Source organism: Sciurus carolinensis, chromosome 8 (genome assembly GCF_902686445.1).
Source record: "Sciurus carolinensis chromosome 8, mSciCar1.2, whole genome shotgun sequence".
In the NCBI taxonomy this organism is placed as follows: Eukaryota; Metazoa; Chordata; class Mammalia; order Rodentia; family Sciuridae; genus Sciurus; species Sciurus carolinensis.
In genome coordinates, this window is record NC_062220.1 from 18543171 (window position 1) to 18564154 (window position 20984).

Genomic DNA, 20984 nt, shown 5'->3' on the forward strand with positions numbered 1-20984 from the left:
GTTGGAAGGCAGATTGGCAAGTTCTTAAAAACCAAACACCACAAGTCAGCAATCATACTGCTCAGTGTGTATTTATTTGTGCAGGTTCATCAAGTGTAACAAAAGTACCATTCCAGCAAGGGATGCTGATCCTCCAGGAGGCTGTGGATGGAGGCAGGGAGTACCTGGGAAATCTCTGTACTTCCTCCTCACTTTCTGTCAATCTGAAACTGTAATAAAAAACCCAGTAACAATCAGTAATCTGTACATGTTGAAACCGCAAGTGACAATTTTGTAAGTGGTAGCTTCATCTTGTTTTCCAACTTGAAAGTCATCTTATTTCCAATGTTAAGCTATAAAGTGGTATTAATTTGACTTTTTTCCTTATTTAAGCGAAATTTTGAGAACCTAATAAGCTATGAGTGAATTCTTAAAGAGACTGAGTTACAGAAAGAACAGAGCAGAATGGGGCTCCAAAACACCACATTTATTGTGGTTTTCAAATGGCAAATATAATTTTTAAAGGCTTAAATGCTTATAAGACAACTTTAGAGACTGAAACTATAAAAATTCATCAGGTTGTTTTAATTTCTCCCTTTTGGTCGATACTGGTTTTATTCTGATCTCAGTTCAAAATCAGATCATGAAGTGAAATTATTTTATCTTTCTCACTACCAGCTTGTTGAAAATCAAAATCTTCAAATGTCTATGAACATAGAAAGAAGAATATAGTACCTCTTCATTTAACCATCAACAACATTCAGCCATAATCAACTTATAGCCAGTCTTGTGTATCAATAGCCCCTCCCCCATCCCCTGCTATCCTCACAGGAGTGTTTTGCAGTTGAGTTCTAGGCATTTTGTTAATCTGTAAATATTTTTGCATTTACCTCCAAAAGCTAGCCTTTACATGTATGAGCACAGTATGATTATCACACTTAAAATTGATTCCTATTTTTTTTCAAATTCCTAATGTTATTCTGCAATTATTTACATCAGCATCCAAATGAGATCAATATATTGCAACTGTTTTTGTGTCTCTATAGTGCACTTTTATCAATAGATTGCTCCTTCATCCCCCCTTCCTGTAATCTATTTGTTGAAGTCACTGGGCTATTTATTGTGCATACTTTAATACCAATGGCATTTCATTGATTGCCTCTTGTGGCATCCTTTAACATACTCCTCTCTTCTGTAAATCCTGTAAATTGGCTCTTAGATGTAAAGGTTTACTAAGACTTGAGTTGAATATTTTCTGGCAATAATATTTTTGAGGCAGTAATGGTATTATGTATTAAGTGTACCCCCATCCAGAGAAATGTAATGTCTGATTGTCTTTTTTGATATTAGCTATAATTTGACTTACTGCCTGGGTCAGTCAGAAAATGGTAATACTTCAATTCTAACATTCTTTTTTTGTTACTTCTTTAAATGAATCTCTAAAGAGAACTTTCTGTCATCAACATTTGATTATCCTGAAATATAATCCAAAAAGACAAGAAAAATGTTTGATTGTATTTGTTTATTTACCCATTTCACAGTAATGCATTGAATTCCTCTTGTTTTTCTAAGGTGTTCAATGACACTATTATTTTTAATTAAAATTATTATGAACTTATAGATTTAAACACATTTGATGTATTTTAATATTTTGCATTTATTTTTCTTTTACTTTCTCACATTTTCCTATTTTAGACCAGTACTAGTTTCTTCAAGTTGACTCCTCTGAGTCTTTTTGACATACTCTAATAGTTCTTTAAATCCTCCTTGCTTTTTAGTCAGAAAATGATGTTCCAGGTTCATCTTGTAAGATATTCAACTCCAAACATGGAATAGATTACTTTTTTGCAATGAGCTTCAACTTGTTTGGGGAGAAATGTTTGTAAAGCACAATCTGAACAATAAAATTGCTCATGCCACTGAATTTTAGGTTATTTTTATGTAATTTTAAATGGACAAAAGTTGAGTTTTTTTTTTTTTTGGGGAAAAATACTTCATGACTTCATTCTATTATTATCGTTCCAAACTCACACCATGGGAATTCATTTATTTTCTTCTGTTATGTTTTTGCATTTCCATTATGTAATGCTAAAAACCCATTTCCAATGATGCCAACAAATCTACCAATTTGCTCCATAGCACATGCAACTATCTCAGTTGCAACAATGCAACACGATTATTAAAAACATATATTTTAAATAGTTTAATATGCTTTTCCCAGTTCTCTTTTGTCCTTATATATCAGATGGGGCTATAAGTTAAGTATCTGTGTTTTAGTAATTGAAATAACTCAGTTCTGTATGACAATACCACCAGCTTAACATAGAGAGAGATAAGTGTATATATATATATATATATATATATATATATATGTATGCCCATATATATGTGTATGCATACATGTATGATTTTACCTGACTTATTAAATTTTTATTTATAGGTACCAATGTTTTAAACTAAAATTTCAGTTATAATTATGTAAAATATTAAATGTTATCAAAGTTAACTCTAAAATAAGCTATATTCCAATAAAATAAAAACCATGTGAATAAATTAAAAGAAGTCCTTGCCTGACAAAACAGAAATCCAGAAGAAGTCTAAAGATAAATAATCTGCAAAGAAACAACATTTGTAGCAGCTGCTTTCCGAATAACAAAAGTGAAAACTAGAAGCAAAGTTAAATGATATCCAAAAAGTTGACAAAAATAAAAGTCAAGCTAAAATTGAATATGCCCCCCAAATTGCCTTCTCAAAGTGAAGACTGAATTAAAATATCAGGTTACCAAAAAAAAAAAAAAATCCTGTGGAATTTTACTATCAACAGACTCTCCAGTAAAAGGAAAATCAAACAATACAGATAGAAGAAGGAAAAAATCCCAGAATAAAAGTCTGATGTTAAACAGGCAATGGTGAGCAATTGTAAACCTGTGGATAAGTATGTCAGTATAAATATGCATAAAAGTAACAACAAGGGACTGGGGTTATAGCTCAGTTTGTAGAGTGCTTGTCTTGCAAGCACAAGGCCCTGGGTTCAATTCCCAGCACTGAAAAAAAAAAAAAAAAGTAACAACAATATAATTTGTAGGACTACCAAACTAAATTGTATTAAAAGTCCAACTTGGTCTATACCCAAAGGACTTAAAATCAGCATACTACAGAGATACAGCCACATCAATGTTCATTGCTGCTCAATTCACCATAGCCAGATTGTGGAACCACCTAGATGCCCTTCAGTTGATGAATGGATAAAGAAACTGTGGCATATTTATACAATGGAATATTACTCCGCAATGAAGAATGATAAAATTATGGCATTTGTAGGCAAATGGTCGAAATTGGAGAATATCATGCTAAGTGAGATAAGCCAATCTCAAAAAACTAAAGGACGAATGATCTCGCTGATAAGCGGATGAGGACATATAATGGGGGTGGGAGGGGTTAGCATTAGGTTTAGGGTTAGGTTTAGAGTTAGGCTAAGGAGAGCGGTAAGAATGAAGGAAAGAAGGACTGTATAAAGGGAAAAGGGTGGGAGGGGTGGGGGGAAGGGAAAAAAAAGAAACATCATTACCCTATGTATACGTAAAAAAAAAAAAAAAAAAAAAAAGATTACAATAATATTTGTGAAATGAATTATTTAAGGTAAAGCCTTCTAAGCTACTTGTTTTGATAGTATAAAGATTAAAGCCACTGATTAGTTTTAGAATTAAATATACATATTAAAATTCCAAGAGTAAACATTGGTACCATAAAAAAGAGCATATAAATTCTGTGTTAGATTTTCATCACTGTGACCAAATTACCTGACAAGATCAACTTAGAAGACTAAAAGTTTATTTGGGGCTCCCAGTTTCAGAGGTTCTGTTCATGGCCAGCCAACTCCATTCTTCGGGGGCTGAGGTGAGGCAGAACATCATGGTGGAAGGGAGTAGTGAAGGAAAGCTACCTAGCTTATGGCAGCCAGGAAGCAAAGGAGGTGAGATGAAGGGCCTGGGTAATAAATAAATCCTTCTCAGTCTCCTACTTTCTCCACATAGGTCCAACCTCCGAGTAATCCATTTAGCTATCCATTTACTAGATTAATCCATTGAAGTCAGAGCCTTAAACATTGTCTAAAGGCCTCACCTCTGAACCTTGCTGTAGTGGGGACGACACAAGTTTTTCAGAGGACATTAAGATCCAAACCATAACAACTTCCAAACAGCTGGAAAAAATGGAAAATAAGGCAACTATTTAATCTCAAATTAAATAAGAAAGAGGCAAAATGCGAGGAAATTTGATACAAAAGAAAGATTATATGAATAATTAGGAATCCAAATAATTTTAATGGGGAAGTGTGTTCATTAAAAAGAGGGCATTTATATTTATATTACTGTCTATATTGCCTATGAAAGACAAAAGACACATACATCATAAAAACAGAAAGACTGGAAAGTGAAAGAAAGCATGAGAAATTATATATGAGACAAATATGAACCAAAGTTAAGCTACCATCACTTGCAGAAAAATTAAACCCAAGTAAAAGGCATTAATACATATCAAGAACACAACTCCCTTCAATGATATAACTTGAAATCTGCTGCCACCAAGGAACACTAATTCATCTTCTGTAAAGCAAAAGTTGAAAGAAGCAAAGGAGAAAATGGATAAATTCACCACCATTATAGATAAGTGTTGGTAATTAGTACATCTATCAAATAAAGAGATCAGCAAGACAGGGAAGGTTTGAACCACACCATTAACAAAACTGACTAACAGACTTGTACAGAGTCACACACCCACCAATATCACACAGTGGTGCTGCTCCTGATGAAAGAAGGTTTATGAAAACTGCATAAATACTAAGCCACGAAATTCATGAAACACATGGCATGGGCAGGAAAAGAACTGGAGAAAGCATAGACCGTATTTTGTAAGTACAATGCCATTAATTTAAAATATTACAAAAACCCTCTAGATTTCCCAAATTAAGTTTTTGGGGAAAAAAAAAAAAGCACTTCAAGAAAGAAATAATAATTGAAACTAGAAGATACTTCAAAATGAGCAATAATAAAAATACTGCATATTAAAAAATCATTAAATAGTTATAGCTGTCTTTGAAGAAATAATTTACTCTTCTTTGAAGACTTTAAAAAATGTTGAAAAATAATGAGCTATGTAACCATTTTAAAAAGTTAAAAGAACAGAATAAATCCAGAATACAGTGGAAGAAAAGGGATTTTTTTTTCATAGTAGGAATTAATGAAATATAAAGGTACAATAGAGAGGTTTAATAAACTCAAAATTTGTTCTTTAAAACAACTGAATCGTCTCAAGCAGGAAGAATTAAGGAAAAGAGAAATAAAAGATATAAGTAACCAATATTAGAAATTAGCAATAAATTAGCTAGACATAAGGGGAAAATATGTATGCGTGTATGTATGGCATATATATATATATATATATATATATACACATGTGTACACACATATATACATATATAAATAAAGGTAAGACATATACACATATGCAAATACATACACATATATATAAATATATGCTGCACACACACACACACACACACACACACCCCTCTATAAGCAAGTACTTTTACCAATTTTAATGTTAGACAAGAAGAAATTTTCCTAGAAAAAGATATAACTCACCAAATCTGAAGAGAAACTGCAAATTGAAATGGTCTATGAACATTAAGATTTAGATCAGGAATTAACATTTTCACAAATTAAAGAACAATTCCAAAGAATTTTACGGAAATTTCAAGAAATAAGTCCAATTTTACATAAATCTTTTCAGGAAATAGGAGAGGAGATATGCCCAAAGGAATTTTAGGAAGTAAATCGAAAAGTAACCCCAAAGTTAAGAGACAAACATTACAAGGAAAAAGGAATGTTTACCTAGAAACAGATGTAATATTGTATGCACCTGCATGCACATAAAAATATACTCTGTGACCAATTGTGTATTTATTTCAGGAACATGATGTTAGTTAACATGAGGAAAGCTGATTAGATTAAATCACCACTTCAATAAGTTAATGACAGACTTGTGCTACATGAGAACGATAGTTAATAAAATTGTACATGGAAACTTTGCTAAGAGAACAGATCCTAGGTGCTCTCATATATACACATACAGCATATGGAAGGTGATGAATCTGTTAATTTGTTGACCATACTAATAATTTTAGTGTATATCAATTTTGTAATTTTGTATATCAAAAAATGAAGTCTGATATCTCAAATGTATTCACACAAACATCCACAAAATAAAAATGACAAGCCAATCATTGGAAAGTTGCAGAAGAGTATTGAATATAATTTTGTATGTATTCATGATTAAAAGAAAAATAAATTCTTAGCAAATGAAGAGAAAAGTAAGCATTTTTCCCTTTCCAAGGCAATCCACCAAAACTTAACAGCAATCAGCAAGCGAACAGGCGAGGACCCCAGCAAGGAGTCAGAGAGAGGCAAGGACTAAATCAGGAAGCAGCGAGGATTCCAGCTATTACAGGTGCTTTTCTCTATTCCACCTGAAATCACAGCTGGAATGGTCTGGATGAAAGGAAGGAGCAGAAGTAACACATGGTCCGGGACGATTCATCTCATGGTCTCGGACATCTCAGAAAGAGAAAAGATTCTGTGCACAAGTTACAGATCATAAATAGGCTTAGCAGTTACAGGATAAAGTCAATGTGTAAGAAGGGACAAAACGTAACGTTGTAGTACGTATCCAACAAAAAGGGAAATAGCATGCAAGTCTAAAGTTAAAATAACTTTAGAGAGAAGAAAAGTGTCTTTACATTAAGTGTCATGTATAATTTGAAGTAGTTTGCCAAATCCTCCTAAAGTGTCTCTCTATGTGGGGAGCTCCTGCTAGAGAAGTTTTAACCTCACATGTTTTTGGAGGCAGGGATGTGTCCAAGTCCTCATCAGCCAAAATTTGATCAGTCCATACTCAAACAGAGAAAGAAACAGCTGATGCAAATAAATTTCATTCAGGAAATAAAAAGACAAATAAAAATAGTCTAAATATGTATTCTTTTAAAAACTAGCATTCCATGAAATTGGTGATGTTCACTTAGTTTTCCTATTGGGGAGTTCTTGAGATCATTAGTTTTTGGACAATGTTTATATTGTGTAACTGCATCAAAAAAACTCCAAACCAAAATAATACACACATTGAAACAGTTTAGTGTTCTGTATACAGAACACAATGGAGGGAATTAAAGAAACCATGTTTGCCAGGTACGGTGGTGAACACCTGTAATCACAGCAGATCTGGAGGTTGAGGCAGAAGGATTGTGAGTTCAAAGCCAGCCTCAGCAACTCAGTAACTCAGTGAGACCATGTCTCTAAATAAGATATTAAAAAAAGGTTAAGGATGTGGCTCAGTAGTTAAGCACTCCTGGGTTCAATCTTCTTTGGTACCAAAAAACAAAACAAAACAAAAACAAACCATGAAATTTGCTTTCATTTAAAATACCAATGGCAGTAAATTATTGGAGAAAAGTTGAGGTTATCATATATGTTAGTGAATAGGAGTGAATGAGGGTCTGTATGTCTCCTTATGCCCAGTCTGGAAATGTGGTTATTTAAACTACCATTCATTGATAAGGCAGTGCTGGCATGAATCATATGGTTTTAGGAACCCTCAGAACCCAAGAGGAATAATAAGAAAAAAGATGACCAGGTAGGCAGCAGGGCTCCAGGTGAGGGAGAAGCATCCAAGGGGACATGCTAAAGGCCAGCTGTCTGCAAACTCAGAGCCTGTGCCATCGCTGCACCCTAATTGCCCGCAATGATCTAACATGCCTGTAGACACAGAGAGTGATGCTATGACGTGTAATGGGTTAACCCTTCCTCTCCTCCTTCCTTGCTTTAACACTGCGAATTCCAAGAAAAATATTTTGCAAATCATATTAAATAGGTGAAAGAGCAAAACAAATGTTTAAGAAGTTGAAGTTTTCAAAATCTGATCAATAAAATATTGAATATAGCTTGCTGTCAAGATGAGTTAGTTTTTAGAAACTAAAAGGACTCATGAAAAGATGCTGGAAATCTACATAGAACATGGGCATTTTAAAAAATAAGTTCAATGAAATTAGCCCAGAAAACCAAAGAAGAGATTTTTATTCTGAATTCAACCTTATTGATTTCCTTGGATTCAAAGCACCAATTTTTATGGGGCAGAAATTTCCAATTGTCTGTCAGTACTGGTTTCTTTTATTTTATACAGCAGATTTTGCTCCGCTGACAGCATTGAACAAGCATTTTCAACCCAGTTTTGTGCAGCATTTCTTCTCTCTCAATATTAGCATGTTCACCCAGCAGCATCCCTGACTTGGAGTTATTGTTGGGAAAAATCACTGGGACTATTCTGCTCACAGAAGACATTTTTGAGTAGCCATGTGCTGAGGAGCAGCTTGCTAATTAGAAGGAGGAAAGCTTGGATGAGCTACCTGAAGAATCATTCCAGACCAAAAAAACAGGACTTGAGAAAAAGATGGAGAGAGTAGCAACTTGACAAAAGAGAGAAAGGGGAAAGAGAATGAATACTTGGGAAGAAATTTGAAGAGACATCTCACAAAAAGATATATAGAAGGCAAAAAAAAAAAAAAATACATCAAATATGCTCACCATTATTAGTCATTTAAAAACATGCTGATATAAGCTTCAATGTGCTACTAGCATGTATCCATACATGTATAAATGGAAAATGAAATGTTTGCAAGGATGTGGTCCAACTAGATTCCTCATACCCTAAAGGTAGGAAGGTATGATGATTTAGCCTCTTTGAAAAATACTTTGGCAGTTTACCATGCAATCAAACATGTCATTCTCTACTCCCCTTCAGAGGCATGCACCCAAGAGAAATGAAAACATATATCCATGAAAAGACTTGTTTACTGTTTTGGTCAACTTCTTGTCACCATGACAAAATACCTGAGACAGTCAACTTACAAGAAGGAAAGGTTTATTTTGGTTCACAATTTCAGCAGTTTCAGTTCATGGTTACTCGACCCTGTTGTTTCGGGACAATGGTTCCACAGCAAATTATGGCAGGAACACATGGCATAGGAGATCTATTCACCACAACTGGAAGTTAAAAGAGAGTGAGAAAGGGTTGGGGTTCCACTGTCCCTTCAAGAGTTTGCCTTCAATGACCTAAATTCCTTCCACCAATTTCCTGAAGGTTCCACCACCTCCTGAAGGCAAGGGGCAGGCCTGCAGGGAACATTCAAGACTTAATGTAGCATACACCAACATTCATAGCAATTGTGTTCATAAAAGCTAACTAAGAACTGGGAACAGCTCAAATCACATGAACGGGTGATTAAATTAATTCTTAAAATGAAACACTAAAAATTAATAAAAATGAACGAACTATAGGCATATGTGAAATCCTGGGTACAGCTCAGAAACATTCTGAAAGCCAGATACAAAAGATTGTATACTGCAGGATTCCATTTATGTGAAACTCCAGAAGATACAAACTAATCTAAAAAGGCATAAAGTGGATCAATGATTGCATGGAGTCCAAGATAGGGAGTATTGAATGAAAGGACATTAGTAACCTTTGGGATGATGAAAATAATTCTTCATCTTGCCTGGAGGGATGGTTACATAAATGTTAACACTTGATAAAACTCATCAGAGTTGATAAAGTGGGTAAATATTGCTGAATGTGAATTCAAAACATATGTTAAACACATATACCTGCACACACATAAAGAGGGTATCTGGGAAGACTGATGAGAAAATTAGAAAAGAAGCATGATTTATTTTGGAAAACATCAGGGAGTTAGCAGCAGGTACAAAAATCTCCACAGGATTTTAGGTAGGGCAGAAGGCTATGTTCCAGGCAAAGAGGTAGCCATGGGCTTTTACCCTGGGTTGCTCTAATCGGCAATTTTATCCGTGACTTAGGTTCCTTCAGGTTTAATGTTTTATAATTCTGTGTTCTGCAATAATGTATTAAAATTTATTTATCAAACCTTCAGAAAGCTTACAACTAGAAAAGATAGCCAGCTAATTCTTTGGTTGTCAGATTCAGGATACAAAATCATTTTGACATACAGGAATACTGGATTGAAACCAACAGGATGAAATTTAAAAGGACGAATTTCTTAGGTTTAGAAATTCTATTGTGCAAACATGGTGTTAGAATAATCTGGTTTCAAGGAATTAAAAAAAAAAAAAAACAATACTTATACATTTTCCAAAGGAGAAAAACCTTTGGTAATCGACTATACATGTGTGTAAGATTTTATTTATATGTATCTCTAGAAAATGCAAACTAATCTCTAGTGACATAAAGCAGATCACTGTTTGTTTGCTTGGGGTCAGAGATAGAAGGGGCCATTGACCACAAAGATGTATTAGAAAACATTTAAAGTGGAAAATAGAAATAATTTATTGCAAAGACAGTGGTCCAGATTGTCAAATGATTACCAAGAATCCCTTTCAACACTGGACCACACACAAAGAAGTAAATCCAGAACACTGTAAATAGCAGTCTCATTTTGTTCTGTACTGGTCAGACGAGTACAGTTCATTTATTGACAAATTATAAAGAAAATACTCAAAAAAGAAAGGCAAATCCCATGAGAGATTCTCTAAAGCATGTCAGAGACTAAAATTCTGAAGAAAGTTCTTTCTAAACTTTTAAAGCATGGCAACATACAAGCAAAGGAGAAATAGAAAGTGTACTATATGAAACATTAGGATTGGTGTCTGTAAGTTGCATAGGGGTAGAAACATCCCAAGTTGAAGACATCGACTTGTTTGTCGTGTGTGAACTGTCTCTTGATGTGCTATGGAATCAGTCTCTGGGAGCAACTGAACCACGTCCGCAGGAACACAATCTAGAGATGCTATGTGGGAATCCTAGCATGAGTTGGCAGTGAGAATAGAGGTCACTGATTAGAGAATTGAGAAGATGGAATTTATGCAGCCTCAATAGTGGAACATCTCTGAAGAGGCCACGTTGGGCGGGGCAGGAGCAGATAAGTTGGGAAAAACACAGCATGTATACAGAGGCAGTGATATGCAAGTTAAAAAAATAAAAGGGGAAAACCTGGGACGTCCAGCATGCCACAGGACCAATCTGACTAAGATGTAGTGTCCATGTTAAGGAACAGAACCCAAGTTCACCTTGGAAAGTGAGAAGGGTCTTGGCACATGAGGCTTAATACTTGACTCTAAGCAAGAAGGCTACGCTTCCAAACACCTGTGGGAGTTGAAAACCTTGCTCCCTTGCTCAGTCGTTAACAAAGGGGGATCATTTAAGGGAAGGTATCCTCAGTGTGTGTCCATGAGATTCAGAAGTCAAGCAGTCCAGTGAGGGATTTATAAAAAGAACCTGGAAAGTGTTGAAAAGATACAGACATTGTCAAACCCAAATGCTCCCTTGGTTTTGTACATCTAAGGGGACATTTCTAATCAAGAAAAGAACAATAGAGGATGAATAATCACAGAAACAACTGGAAGAAGAAGACAATCATCACTCCCATGAAGAAAGGCTGAACGTTTCACAAGGTCCTGCATGTCCAGCCAGCCCTGGCCTGGGCCAGAGGCTCCAGCATGACTTCAGCTTCAGGCTCGAGAACACACAGCGCCTGCCTCTGAGGGTCTTTTATCTGCTGCATTTGTTTCTCTGCATTTTTAAGACAGATGGATTCTCTGCTTCATTGAACACAATAGTTAAAGCAAGTGAAAATTAAATGTTGACTTGGTCTGATTAAAATATAAATCTAAACGCAGCATTGAGAATCAGAGGGAGAAGAGAGATTCATTAGACATTTATATATACATTCAGAAATTTGGCTTACAAATATCCTTATAACGAGTTGGCTAAAGACATAAAGTCAATAGACATGACACTTCTACCCTAGCCTGCAGATTACATCCTATGCATTAAAATTCCAGAAGCTGGAATTGCCTATCAAAAGAAATTAAATTCTGCCTTTCCGCACTACCCAGGGAGGGGTCCATACAGAGTCGTTCTTGATTCCCGTTGTAACTTAAAGGGAAACTGTCACAATGTCCAGAACCCTTGATGTCCTACAAATGAAAGAAGAGGATGTCCTCAAATTCCTTGCAGCAGGAGCCCACTTAGGTGGCACCAACCTTGATTTCCAGATGGAACAATATATCTACAAAAGGAAAAGTGATGGCATACACATCATAAATCTGAAGAGGACCTGGGAGAAGCTCCTGCTGGCAGCTCGTGCCATTGTTGCCATCTGAAAATCCTGCCGATGTCAATGTCATATCCTCTAGGAATACTGGCCAGCGGACTGTGCTGAAGTTTGCTGCTGCCACCAAAACCACTCCTATGGCTGGTCACTTCACTCCTGGAACCTTCACTAGCCAGTTCCAGGAAGCCTTCCGGGAGCCACATCTTGGTGGTTACTGATCCCAGGGCTGACCACCCGCCTCTTACAGAAGCATCTTATGTCAATCTGCCCACCGTTGCTCTGTGTAACACAGACTCCCCTCTGCGCTACGTGGACATTGCCACTCCATGCAGCAATAAGGGAGCTCATTCTGTGGGTCTGATGTGGTGGATGCTGACCTCAGAAGTTCTGTGCATGCTTGGCACCATTTCTTGTGAACACCCGTGGGAGGTCATGCCTGATCTCTACTTCTACAGAGATCCTGAAGAGATTGAAAAGGAAGAGCAGGCTGCTGCTGAAAAAGCTGTGACCAAGAAGGAATTTCAGGGTGAATGAACTGCTCCAGCTCCTGAGTTCACTGCTACTCAACCTGAGGTTGCAGACTGGTCTGCAGGTGTGCAGGTGCCCTCTGTGCCTATCCAGCAGTTCCCTACTGAAGACCGGGGTGCCCAGCCAGCCACCGAAGACTGGTCTCAGCTCCCACTGCTCAGGCTACTGAGTGGGTAGGAACAAACACCGAGTGGTCTTGAGCTGTTCTGCAGACATTTATTAAGCAAAATGGAAATAAGGTTATGGAAAATAAACACCAGTTTCTTAAAAAAAAAAAAAAGAAAGAAAAAAGAAATCAAATTCTTAAAGCTTAAGGTATGAGGCCAAACACCTGAGACCTTCCTTTTATTCTTTTGTATAAAGGAAAACATAGAGGTCTTAGTCAAACATCTATATATTTATTTATTTATTTTTTTTTATTTTTTTACGTTTACATAGGGTAATGATGTTTCTTTTTTTCCCCTTCCCCCCCACCCCTCCCACCCTTTTCCCTTTATACAGTCCTTCTTTCCTTCATTCTTACCGCTCTCCTTAGCCTAACTCTAAACCTAACCCTAAACCTAATGCTAACCCCTCCCACCCCCATTATATGTCCTCATCCACTTATCAGCGAGATCATTCGTCCTTTAGTTTTTTGAGATTGGCTTATCTCACTTAGCATGATATTCTCCAATTTTGACCATTTGCCTACAAATGCCATAATTTTATCATTCTTCATTGCGGAGTAATATATACATGGGGAAATATATGTAAAGCTTCAGGACTAGATCAGACGACTATTTGGATAGAAATGTCCTTGTTCAACCAACAAAATGGCTCACAAGGTAAGTTTGGCTAGAGAACTCTGAAGTCCCTGAGTCCCTGAGTCAGGGACAAGATTAAGACAGCCTTGCAGGGCATCTCTCTCTGCACTGGCTTCACCTTCACCAGAGTCCCTCACTCTGAGTGGAGACATTTATTATCATTCTCAAAAATTCCAAGAATCCTTGGAGAAGCAAGTCAAAAAGCACAAGCTCCTCTTCCCAGCAAGAGGCCAAGTGGTATCAACATGATTCCAAGTAATGGAACCGCACAGAACTCTTTTTCCAAGTCTTCTACACTTAATCTTAATTATACTTGTTTACTCTTTGGTTTCACAACAACCCACAGAATAACAGGTGAGTGATGGGAGAATGACAGGTAAGAGAGGCAGTGCCAGGTTGGAGTCAATTCGTTTTTCACCTGAGATAACCACTGATCCCTGCAGCATCAATTGCCTTGAAATATAGAGAATCTGATTTGTTCCTGGAGGTTTCTGAAATATCCAAATCATGACATATCTCAGAGAATTATTTCTGTCATTGTAAAAATAGATTCAGATAAACTGAGCAGTGATCTGCTTCATTATTTGGTCAATGTCTATTCTGATATATGAAGTAAAAATCCAATGACAGAGAATTTGACTTAGGTGTTCCATAAAGACAGAGTCTGAATGTATCTGTTATGGCCCTATATTATTTTTCCACCTTTTATAAATAACCAATCAACTGGTAACCATTACTTCAGCTTACCAATCATTCCACCATGAGACAGAGATAAGAGACAGAGACCGAACATTCTGCCATGAGAGACAGAGAGGTGTATTAGCCCAAGTGGTATTGAATTACATATGTGCAAAAAAAAGACAGAAGTGAATTTTAGTTTTGCAAAGCCCCCCATTTAAAAATATGAAGTGTGCATTGTGTTTTAATCATTGAAAGTATTAGGAAGTGTCCAGCAATTTAAATTTTATTTTCAATATTTTTTGCAATTCACTTTACTTCTATCTGGCACTCTGTGTAATGTACATAAAGAGATAGCAAAAATGAAAAGATAATATAATGTCCACCAAACAAGCAGTGTAGCTGTCAAGACACAACCTACAGACATCTTTTCTAGGCTTCCATCCTGAAACACGTGTTTAATAGTGGTTACTTAGAGGGCAATCAATGACCAATTTTTTTGGAACCCAACTAGAGAAAAAAAAATCACAAATCTGTCAAGCATAAACACTTATAATGATTTGAAATTCTCACTAAAACTACTTTATGCATTCTATTATTTTAATTATTTAAATGATAATTTTCAAATGTCATTCAATGTTTTATAGTCTCAGTATAAAAATTACCAGTAGTGCAAATTTGCCTAGATGCCAACATCTATACAATGTCATAAGCAAAACAAAACATTAGAAAATTAAAAATTCATACGGAGATAGTCTTAAATGTCAATGTTCAAGAAATATAATGAATGGAAACAAGTGGAAAGAAGTATGAGAGACTCCCAACACATGGAAAGATGATGGAAATCTTGCAAGCAAATTTACACACCAAGCTACAAAACTGAATGATTGATAGATGAATAAACCAACAAATAGATGACAGATAGACAGAAGAGAGGACAGATATATAGATAGGAAAAAGAATGCAAAGGCATTTCAGAGACCATGAAAAGATTAATCTGACACTGATGTTTGAAAAAGACCTCTTGATTAAATTGTCATATAATGTGCATTGGTGCAGCTCTGAGGCAATGATCTAAAACAGGTATTTGAAATGCGTAGGACTGCAAAACTGAACTTGTATAAAATGGAAACATGTAAATAGATACTGACCAGTGTTTCCCAGAGTGGAATGCATATGTCTCAAGTTTCCCAAAATGGTTTCAAAGAGCAGATAGACTATCGGTAGAACCGACTCACATAGCAATAATTATTCCTATTTGATCACTATGATTAAGTCAAGCATCAGGTCTCCTAGTGCTATCTGGGTCTTCCGAACTTCTCTAGCATGTAGCAAACTCCCTTTAGTAAGCAACCAACCAAAACCAAACCAAAAAAAAAAAAAAAAAAAACACACAAGCAGACTTCTAGTTGACAAGTCTTCACATGCATTTCTACCTTCCCAGGGTCGTCCCTTAAGTCACAGGCTGAGATTTGGGCCACAGTTTCTCACCAAGGGTTCTCCAAAAGTGGACGTCATCTTCTACTTGGACATGAAATAAATAACCTTGCAGGAGCTTTGACTCTCGTACTTTCAGAATGGACTGACCCAAGGAGTGTTCTTGGCCTCATTTTTCTGCATTTGAAGTACTTACCACAGGGAACACCCACGTTCTGCTGTCACATCACAGTTAAGGATGAGAATAGATAATGGCATGTAAGTTTCAATGCGCTGTCTTTTCTTCCATCTTTCTACTTTCACCCAGGCCTGACATTAAACAAGGCAGATGTGCAGTATCCAACTACTGTAGACCAGGGAGACAGGTTTCCTTCCATTTCTGTCAAGTGGAAATTGGTCATGTCATATCATGGATACAACCATGATGATACGTTACTCTGCCAGAAAGTACAGGATCCCCTGCCACTCCATACTTAGTTAGAATCAGTAAAATATTATTAATATTTTAATTAGAAGATGACTATAAACAATTTTCCAAAGGACACATGAAGAAGGTAACTTGTGTTTGGTCAACTTCCTGTCTCTACATCAGTACTTCCTGGCCCAAACTCACCCACTGAAGAAACCATGGTCCACTAGAACCCTGCACTGTAGTAAGTCCCCACTACTGCGGATGCTTAAAGAAACCCAGGCCTTCTGCAATGCTGTCCTCTTCTTGAGGGACACTCCCTCCTCCTTCATTTGAGTCTCAGCCAGTGCTGGTACCATCTTCCCTAGGAAGTCAGCCTCCATTGCCATCAGAAGGGTGAGTACATCACCCACATTGCTGCAGTAACACACAGCACTGCAGGTATAGTTTTATTTACATGGCGCTTTCCCTGAAAAAGTCCCCTCCCAGCATCTGTGAGTATCCAACCAGAAACCTAACAAGATACCTGATCTCTGGAGCTATGGAAAGAACACATGTAGAATGAATACCGTTCTGAATGACCTCCCAAATTTGCTGCAGATTCCTGCCCTAATGGGAAGATCAGAAAACTCCCTTCACCTCCTTTAATGTATATTGGCAGGGGGAGCTTTGGATATGAGTTATAAAATGTAACTGAATGAATCTCCAAAGTGTATTCAAGAGGAATCTGGGGTAAGGCCCAGTTTCCTAGACTTAAAAAAAAAATTCTTTTTTTTTTTTTTTTTTAATATTGAATGTCCTGTGCTTTAAATTTTTAGCTGAGAATGCTGTGCTATTTACAGGGAATGTGCTTGCACTAACAGCCTTGCGTTTTTCATTTTAATAGGACCCTCTATCATTTTCCCCTTAAGTTTGTTAGTAGCTGTCATGTATAAAATTACCACAAATAAAAGAAGGAGGTGGAATATAAATGTGCAGAGGCAACGCAGTGTGGTAGGCTGAGGTGTAAAAGGAGGTTGCAAAACACTTGCGTGGTTCCCCAGGGAGCAAGGAATGTAGGGCAAGTCACATCAGGAGCCCAGTGACTGTTCAGCCCAGATATCTATGTATATATGTATGCATATGATTTTTTTCTTGGAGGTAGAATCTGTTAGAATCTTTCTGATTCACTATGCTATACAGGCATCTGCTGCTCGTAACTTAAAATAGCATACCTCTTTTTACTGCGTGCAGCCCATTCCTACAAAACCTTACAGCTTCCATCTCTCACACCACAGACAAATTTCATTTCAACAAGGAAAAGAGGGTAAGTCAGGGAGGGAGTTCCCCAAGCAGGAAAGCAAACAAATAGGGGAGCATAAATGAAACTTCTCCCCTCCATATGCAGTTAAGCCGGCATCAGTATGGGCGGTGGGAAGCCATAAGGTATTTGAATCAGTGCAGAGGTAGGAACAAATTTGCTTTAGGGCAAATTCCTGCTAACTACAGTAATGGGGCAAGGTGTAGAGTGTTGAGCACATCTGGATAGAAAGGGCATAAGTCAGTGACAGAGAGGAAAGATTTGAGGGGAACATACTGCAGAGAAATTCAATTCAGTCAACACTGAGGGAGAGACAAGAAAGGGACTCAGACTTGAGAAGCCACTTTACAGTGGAGTCATTATTTACAATATTTCACTATAAGTCTAATGAGGTTTCTATTGTATTATATAATGTCTATTCTGACATCTATTTTCAGAGCCTCAGATGAATCACAAAGTCCTTCTAAACCTCTTTATCATCACATAAAAGGGGCAATAACCTGCAATTATTACCCCCACACCCAAACCCATTTTCCAAACTACCCTCTCTTCTCCCAAGTACTTAATCAACATTACTCTATCAGTATGATTAAATAAGCTCAAAACTGTGAGCTCTCCATTTCTGGAAATCTAACAATGAGGCACATAGCTCTAGGATATTTTTGGAAACTGCCTACGATAAGATCTAATGGGTTTGGGGATCTAAAAGACCCCTAAGCTTAGCCTAGCTGGGGACACATTGACATAGTGCAATAATAGTATTAACTCACGGAAACTAAAATGTATGTGTACAATATGCTTCATTGAGAGTCTCTAATCAGGCTGTATTAACTTGACATGTCACTCAAGAATTCCATGGACCCGTGTCATCCAATCCCTTCTTCACTGGTTCCTGGATGGAATGGGACCATGCAAATGTGAGACCTGAGTTCTATGTCAGCCTGGGTAGCTGGGTAATTCAGGGAAAGTCATTCCTTGTTTTAACGCTTAGTTTTGTTATCTGTAAAATGAAGACTCTGAACTCTAAAGTCATTTCCAGCTTTGCTGTTCTGTGCCTTGGGGAGTTTCTTTAAAATGTTTTCCCATGCTTTAATTCTCACCAACTCTAGCAAACGGGAACCACCAACTCATTCAGGGAATATTAATGTTCCTGGAGTCTGTTAGGCCAACAGAAATAGTGTGATCGAAAAATACAACTGTTTTATGTCTTCTTGCCAATCCAACCAAAAACCAACACTGGAGACCAGAGAAAGCTTTGTGTACCAGTGAAACAGCACCTTCTAAGGGTGCCACAATCACCAAGCAGGGAAAAGCAAACTTTTTAGTTTTTCTCCTGGAATTAAAAGTACTTTACATTACTCTCTATGCCCAGGTCTTCAGAGTTGCAACCAGTTGTCAAGAAGCTAGTGACAGTAAAATCCTTCCCATGACCTTGCAGTATTCCCCCTCGGCGCTAGAACAGACCGGTGAACTCGGAGTGGTGCCCTCTAGTGGCGAAATGCTCTCATTGCACCTTTCTTGTCTGCGAAGGAGTCTTATCTACAGCTGTTTGGGATCATTTGTGCCCCCTTTCAAATGATTGTGATTTTCATGATCTGACTCTTGTCTGTGATACAGTTTAAAGAGCACAAGACTTGAAGGCAAAGCGCCCCAGAGCTGAGTGAGTTCTGAGTTAACCATTGTGGAAATTTGTGAGTTTGGGGATTAACCCCTGAAAATCCCAGTGTTTCCGTCAATGATGATTCTATTGCCCCATGCGGGGCTGTTGTGGTGATTAAATAAAGCGATACATCACGTGTGCTTTGTAAAACATAAAGTGCTTTGTAACTATCAAATTGTATTATTAATAAAGTATAAGGAGAAAAATATTTTATCTTATTGAATACCTAAACCAATGCTAAGAAACTGTATCTCTGAATAACACATAAACTGTCATATATTTAAAAAGAATAAAAGAGATTCTTCCACATTTTTCCCTTTATCAACCAGCCTTCAACCTTGCCCTGTGTCTTCTCTGAACTCACAACTCAAGTAAAAGTCTTGGATGAATTTTGATTAAATTACTTGAGACTTAACCTCAAACCACCTTAAGAGTTAAAAAGAAACCTGCAAATTTTCAGAGTTTACATTTTTTAAAAAATTATAATAGAATCAAATAACTTAATAAGAAAATAATGCCACCTGTAGAAATACTTTATAAAGATACAAGTAGGTTAGACATAAAACTATGAAAAAGATCTGCCATTTGAATATTAGTCCAGTTTTGGTTGGAACTTCTCCACAAGTTAAATTTTCTACTAAAATTAAATTAAATTACCTAAAATTTATAAATGACTATGGGTGAAGGGATTATCCATTCTTTTGTTTTCTTCTTTTCATTGTTCTGTATGTTAAGAGTACCTCGCCATATTTTCTTCATGAAGATAAAAGCATTAGCTCAGACCCATTAGAAAATAATGGGAAATTCTATGTGAAACTGATATAGACTAAACACCTCAGTTAAAACAACCCTGTCCTCCACAAAACACACAAACCTAGTTGCACCCAGGCAGCAACTGCTGTTACAAAGTAGTCCTCCTTTTCCCTGAAGTGTTTATAGATCGTCCCAGTCCACACATACCACCATACGCTTACTCCTCTGCCCTCTCTTCCTTGCGTATTTTGAGAAAATTTTTAAAATTAAAAGTATGCTCAGTAGTTATGTAAAGAGTATGTTTCTGTTTGCAGCAAGCAATTAACACTCCAGTAGAACCAAACAAAGTAAGTGATCCCTCTGGGTCAGTCTCTCTGCAAATGCTACACAGTCCAAAAGAAAAGCCACATGCAAGCTTAAGAGAAAGAGGGAGTCCTCTTCTGTTTTCTAAGAAACTTCTCCTTGTACAGTACTTGGAGTGCTAGAAATCAACAGAGACTGCTCCCTCTCTTGGAAGAAAATTTAAGTAATGGATGTATAACCCGCGTTTTTTAAGGAATCCAAGAAAGAAGAAAACACTTACTCAAAAGTAGTTTTCTTACCCTGAATGCATATCGTGGTGCATTGATTTTTCTCCCTTTGTTGGCAGAAAAATCTGCAGTGGGGATGAAGCGCCCAGGGCTCCTGAGGAAGAAAGACGGGCTTTGCCAAGCCCCCTTCAGGGGGCGCTCACCCATCTGAGCTCAAAAGGTTCTCCCCTCAGGAATTTGATTTCCTTTTCCACTTTCCTCCCTATACCCTCTGTTGAGCTGTGAAGGGATCAATACCATTAACCAAGTCATAAGGTTGACATCTTACGTTGTAAAGCTTTCTTGATGAAAATAATTCCTTTTTCACTAGTATCTTTCCATCCTAGGAAAAAGAAAACTGTCCTTGCTATAAAAGCCGACATGAAAGGTATTTGTAGTAAATACATTCTAGGTTTCTGCTCACCCACACAGGATTCTCCTTTCTTTGAAACTCTTCTCTGAAAGTACTGAGGCAGGAAGACAGATCTCCCAGAAGCATCCAGCACAGGGGCCTCGGGGAAGGACAGGAGGGGAAGGGACATCATGCAACCTGAATGGAGACATGAGGTCAGGAGGACATGACTTCTTCTGAGTTAGAATACCTGTTTCCATCCCTTGCACTTCAACAATAGCAGTCCTTCCTTAACTGCCCATACCTCTGCCCCAAGAAAT

At 37.2% G+C, this 20984-nt stretch overlaps 1 pseudogene; it reads left to right on the forward strand.

Annotated features, from left to right (window-relative positions):
* Nucleotides 1-12017: 12017 nt before the first annotated feature.
* On the forward strand, nucleotides 12018-12903 carry LOC124991135 (40S ribosomal protein SA-like; annotated as a pseudogene).
* The last annotated feature ends 8081 nt before the right edge of the window (nucleotides 12904-20984 follow it).